This window comes from Cornus florida, unplaced genomic scaffold (assembly GCF_030987335.1).
Source record: "Cornus florida cultivar Cherokee Brave unplaced genomic scaffold, ASM3098733v1 CherokeeBrave_3.0.0_Hap2_Chr03, whole genome shotgun sequence".
Classification (NCBI taxonomy): domain Eukaryota; kingdom Viridiplantae; phylum Streptophyta; class Magnoliopsida; order Cornales; family Cornaceae; genus Cornus; species Cornus florida.
The window spans coordinates 79149706-79156088 of NW_026775573.1; the positions used below are offsets into that span (position 1 = coordinate 79149706).

The following is a 6383-nucleotide window of genomic DNA, read 5'->3' on the forward strand; positions in this document are numbered from 1 at the left end:
TTATGGATTTAATGAATCGAGTATTTCATTCGTATGTTGATTCTTTTGTTATTGTCTTCATCGATGATATTTTGATATATTCTCGAAGTGTGGATGAATATGAAAAGCATTTAAGAATTGTGTTACAGATGTTATGGGAAAAACAACTCTTTGCTAAGTTCAGTAAATGTGACTTTTGGCTTGATAAAGTTGTCTTTTTGGGGCATGTAGTATCTGGGGATGGTATTTATGTTGACCCATCAAAAGTGAAAGCAGTGGGGAAATGGGAAAGGCCTACCAATGTGACAGAAGTCAGAAGTTTTCTGGGATTATCAGGTTATTACCGGAGGTTCATCCAAGGGTTTTCTAGTATCGCATTGCCATTGACAAAGTTGACCCGGAAAGAAGTAAAGTTTGTGTGAGGTGAGGAATGACAAAGAAATTTTGAAGAATTGAAGAAAAAGTTAATGTCAGCCCCAGTGTTAACTATTCTGTGTGGTGGTGAAGGTTTTGTGATTTACACTGATGCTTCACATCAGGTTCTGGGATGTGTTTTGATGCAAAATGGTAAAGTAATTGCATATGCTTCTAGACAATTGAAGAATCATGAATTGAATTATCCTACACATGACTTGGAGTTAGCTGCTATTATTTCTGCTTTAAAATTGTGGAGGCATTATCTGTATGGTGAAATTTGTGAAATATTTACAGATCATCAGAGTTTGAAGTAATTGTTTACACAGAAGGACTTAAATTTGAGACCGAGGCGTTAGATGGAGTTAATCAAAGATTATGATTGTAATATCCACCATCATCTTGGAAAAGCCAATGTAGTAGTAGATGCCTTGAGTAGGAAGTCTTCAGGGAGACTATCTTGTGTACAGTGTGCACGGGTGGCAAATATTATGGAATTGAGACTGATGGGAGTTGAATTGACAGTTACTAACAAAGGAGCATTGTTTGCACTTGTTACGGTAAGACCTTTGTTGCTCGATAGACTTAAAGAGCTGCAAATTCATAATGTATTCTTGGATAAGAAAAGAAAAGAAGCTCAAAAGGGTATGCAAACTGAATTTACAGTTAGGGATGATGGGATTTTGTATTTTAAAAGTCGAATTTGTGTTCCAAATGATGTTTCCTTGAAGAAATATATTTTAGATGAAGCCCACAGTTCTATATATGCCATGCATCCGGGGAGAACTAAAATGTACAGGGATTTGAAAGAATACTATTGGTGGAACAATATGAAATGTGAAATTACAGAATATGTAGCAAATTGTTTGATATGTCAACGAGTGAAAGCTGAGCATCAGAAACCAGCGGGGTTGTTGCAGCCGTTCCCACTTCCACAATGGAAATGGGAGCATGTAACCATGGATTTTGTGACGGCACTTCCAAGATCAAAACGGGGATATGACTCTATTTGGGTGATAGTTGATAGATTGATGAAATCAGCTCACTTTCTGGCGGTGAAAATTACTTATTCTATAAAGGAATATGCTCATTTGTATGTTAATGTGATCATATGTTTGCATGGGGCTCCAGTTTCTATTGTTTGTGACAGGGATCCGAAGTTCACTTCGAGATTTTGGTATAGTTTGTATGAAGCCATGAAAACTTCTTTGAAGTTCAGTACAGCTTTTCACCCGCAGACAGATGGGCAGTCAGAATGAACTATTCAGATTTTGGAAGATATGTTGAGAGCTTGTGTGTTGGATTTCAAAGGTATTTAGGATGATTATTTACCGTTGAATGAATTTGCCTATAATAATAGTTATCAGTCTACTATTGGAATGGCACTATATGAAGCTTTATATGGGAGAAAATGTAAAACTCCATTGTGTTGGGATGAAGTGGGGGAAAGAAAGTTATTGGGTCCAGAATTGATTAAACTTACAACAGAAAAAGTGAAGATAATTCAGCAGCGTATGAAAGTGGCACAGGATAGACAGAAAAGTTATGTAGATGTGCGAAAAAGAAGATATTTGGAATTTGAAGTTGGTGATTTTGTTTTTCTTCGTATTTCTCCTTGGAAAGGTATTATGAGGTTTGGAAAGAAAGGTAAGTTAAGTCCCAGATACATTGGACCTTACAAGATTCTGGAACGAATAGGAGCAGTGGCGTATAGGTTGCAATTACCAAAAGAATTATCAAGATTGCATGACATTTTCCATGTGTCTATGCTTCGAAAGTATATATCGGATCCATCTCATGTTTTAGTTGCAGAACCGATAAAGTTGAAGAAAGATTTGACTTATGTAAAGGAACCAGTACAGATTTTGAATCGCTGGGAGCAAGTGCTACGGAATAAAACTATATCATTGGTAAAGGTATTGTGGAGGGGTCATACAATTGAAGAAGCGACTTAGGAAAGTGAAGAAGTTATGCGAATGCAATATCCTCACTTGTTCGGTATATTTCATGCATTTTAATTTCGAGGACGAAATTTATTTTAAGAGGGGTAGATTGTCATATCCAGAAGTTTATTAACTCTTTAATTATCAGTATGAGCTTGTTAATATGTGTTTAAGCTTAAATACGTTTATTTAATTGCGTTGGAAAACAAAATAAAAAATTTCATGTTTATAAACAATTCATTTCAAGTATGAGAATTGTTCACAAATGCATGGTACGGAGTATCTAGAAGTGTTTGCACATATTTCTTATATATTCATGGGTATGGTATTAAATACAAATTTTTGAAGTGGTCGCAGCTAATGGGAAGAAAAGAAATATATATATATATGTATATATAATAAATAAAGAGGGTGTATATATTGAAGTACATGTGTGATGTCATGGGTATGTTTGTGCTGAATATATATATGCTGGTAGCCCATTCTTATAGATAAAATTATATTAGTTCAAAGCTTACTTTACAAGCTTTAAAGTTAGTAAGGTTAATTGGTGGGCTAATTGAGAACCATGCCTATTTATTTATATCTTTAAGTATTTCGTGGGTAAAAGCTTAAGTAGAAAAGTGTTCTAGCTGCTAAGTTTACATCTACATCCAAGACTATTCACTCAATCACACATGCACATGGTCAATATTCATGTATTGATATATTTTCACGTGGAGGTTTGCTGCTGGACTGTTGAAATCAACCTACTTATCTATGTGGGTTGATTAAAATAAAAGAAAAGGAAGCCATTAGTTTATTTTTTTTTTGGGTGTTGCCAGCACAAACTATTAGTGCCCATACACTCAACACGTCACAAAGTGCCTTTAAGGAGTCTGTTGAACCGAAGTGGGAAGGGAGTGTTTAAAGAAAAAAAAGAAAAGAAAAAGAAAGGAGATAGGAACAAAAGGGGTTTCGCCCAAAGAAGAAGAAAAGAGAAGAAAGAAAGAAAAAGAAACAATCAGCAGCTTGGGGACGGCCATAAAGAAAAGGGAAGCAAGTTTCAGACAAGAAAATTTTTGGGTACAGGTAGAGAGTTGATATTTTATATTGGAAGGTTTTTCAATTAAATTCCTTAAGACTTGAATTGGGATGTTTGGATACATTTTATTTATTTTTGTTTGTTTCTCTTTTAATTGAGTATTAATCTCTATAAAGTGATATAAATCTTGCTGGATTCAATCATGGGAGAAGGATTTTGAATTAGTAATTTTATGTTGGAAGTTATTATTTTATTAGTAATAAGTGATTCAATTAATTCTTTCAGTTATATACCATATAATTGATTTAAAGGTAGTTTGTGTTTATACTTGAGTCAAGGACTGCTTTATTTGAATTAATATCGTGGATGTGGTAAAGGGAATTGTCAGGCTGAAAATTGATATAAAGGATTTGTGACTAGAATTGTAGATTGTATATTCAGTTTGAGATTTATAATTGAAGTAATAATTGTGATTAAATTTCATTTAGAAATGGGTATAATGTAATTACAATTTTATTCAGGTGAAGATAAGGAGACGGAAGCTTCGACATTTCCAAGGGATAAGTAAATAATTCGGGAAGTAAACAAGGTGAGTGTACTCATTGGAAATTTATACTTGAATGTATTAAATTGAAGTATTGAAGCTGTTTATGTGAATTGAAGATGAATATATATAATTTGATTATATTATATAAGGTCCATACTCTGGCCTGGCAGGAGAGTAATATCTTATATAAGGTCCATACTCTGGCCTGGAAAGAGAGTACTACATTAAATAAGGTCCATACTCTGGCCAAGAAAGAGAGTACTATATTTAAATAAGGTCCATACTCTGGCCTAGAAGGAGAGTACTATATTTAAATGCCTGTAAGATATTAATGAGGTTTAATTGAAGTCATCAGATAATATTTATTTATATTACTCTGATGTAGTAGTGTTGCATTCACTGGGCTTTAAGCTCATTCCGTCTACATTTATATTTTTCAGGTATCTGGTTGAGTTGCTACTGCCAGGTCTAGAATCTTGAGTGGGAATGGGGAAAGGAACAATGGACCGTCTTTTGTTTAAGATGTAAATATTGTAGTAGAATTTAATGGTGTAACTTGTCGTTAACGATTTAGTTTGTTTTAAACTTGCATAATAGGCCTATATTTTGTTTTAAATTGTAAATTGTTAAGCATGTACTTTGATGTATGATGATGTCATGTTGAATGAGGTTAATGCAGATGGTTAGATGCATTTCAAATTGTTCAATTTATTAAATAGTGTAAATTGGCGTTGGGGTGTGACATAATAAGTACCTCTATTAAGGTAATTTCACACAAAGATTCAATCTTTATGCATTAAAACACTATTCGGGACGTCATAGGGAACTCGGATAGGTTTAACTCATAACGCTCATTTCTTTTTAAAGATTCAATCTTTATATATAAAAGGTCCTGGAACAAAATAAGTCCCTTAATTCAGGTAATTTCATTCAAAGATTCAATCTTTACTCATTGAAATACTCGTCGGGATGTAAAAGGGAACTCGAATAAGTTTAACTCAAAAGAGTCATTTTCTTTCCAAGATTCAATCTTTATACAGTAAAAAGGTCTAGTAACATAATAGGTACCTTTATTAAGGTATTTTCATTCAAAGATTCAATATTTAGTCATTAAAACACTGTTCATGACTTCATGCGTAAATCGAATAAGTTAAACTCAGAACAATCACTTTATTCCAAAGATTCAATCTTTAGACATTAAAAAGGTCTAGTAACATAATTGGTACCTTTATTGAGGTGTTTTCATTCAAAGATTCAATCTTTAGTCTTTAAAACACTCTTCGCAACTTCATAGGTAACTCGAATAAGTTGAACTCAAAACTCTCATGTTCTTTCAAAGATTCAATCTTTATACATTAAAATGGCTTAGTGATAGAATAGGTACCTTGATTGAGGTAATTACATTCAAAGATTCAATATTTACTCATTAAAACACTCTTTGGGACGTTACAGGTAACATGAATAAGTTTAACTCAAAACTTTCATTTTCTTTCAAAGATACAATCTTTATACATTAAAAATGTCTACTAACAAAATAAGTACCTTTATTGAGATAATTTCATTCAAAGATTCATTCTTTAGTCATTAAAACACTCTTCGCAACTACATATGTAACTCGAATAAGTTGAACTCAAAACTCTCATGTTCTTTCAAAGATTCAATCTTTATACATTAAAAAGGTTTAGTGACAGAATAGGTACCTTGATTGAGCTAATTTCATTCAAAGATTCAATCTTTACTCATTAAAACACTCTTCGTGACGTCAAAGGGAACTTGAATAACTTTAACTTGACACACTAATTTCCTTTCAAAACCTCAATCGTTATAAATTTAAAAGGTCTAGTGATGTAATAGCTACCTTGATTGAGGTAATTTCATTCAAAGATTCAATCTTTACTCATTAAAACACTCTTCGGGACGTTACAGGGAACTCGAATAAGTTTAACTCAAAAATATCATTTTCTTTCAAAGATTCAGTCTTTATACATTAAAAAGGTCTAGTAACAAAATAGGTCCTCTATTGTGGTATTTTCATTCAAAGATTCAATCTTTAGTCATTAAAACACTCGTCGCGACTTCATAGGTAACTCGAATAAGTTAAACTCAAAACACTCATTTTCTTTCAAAGATTCAATCTTTATACATTACAAAGGTCTAGTGGTAGAATAGGTTCCTTAATTGAGGTAATTTCATTCAAAGATTTTATCTTTACTCATTAAAACACTCTTCGTGACGTCAAAGGGAACTCGAATAACTTTAACTCAAAACTCTCATTTCTTTTCAAACATTCAATCTTTATACATTAAAGAGGTCTAGTGACATAATAGGAACTTTTATTGAGGTAATTTCATACAATGATTCAATCTTTACTCATTAAAACATTCTTCAGTACGTCATAGGGAACTCGATCAAGTTTAACTCAAAACTCTCATTTTTGTCAAAGATTCAATCTTTATACATTAAAAAGGTCTAATAA

At 32.7% G+C, this 6383-nt stretch overlaps 1 long non-coding RNA gene across 1 annotated transcript; it reads left to right on the forward strand.

The window, feature by feature from the left end:
- The first annotated feature begins 3094 nt into the window (after window positions 1–3094).
- LOC132298844 (uncharacterized) lies at window positions 3095–4571 on the forward strand. The gene is made up of 3 exons (XR_009479974.1): window positions 3095–3407; window positions 3882–3949; window positions 4348–4571. It is a non-coding gene; the product is annotated as an uncharacterized LOC132298844 (long non-coding RNA).
- The last annotated feature ends 1812 nt before the right edge of the window (window positions 4572–6383 follow it).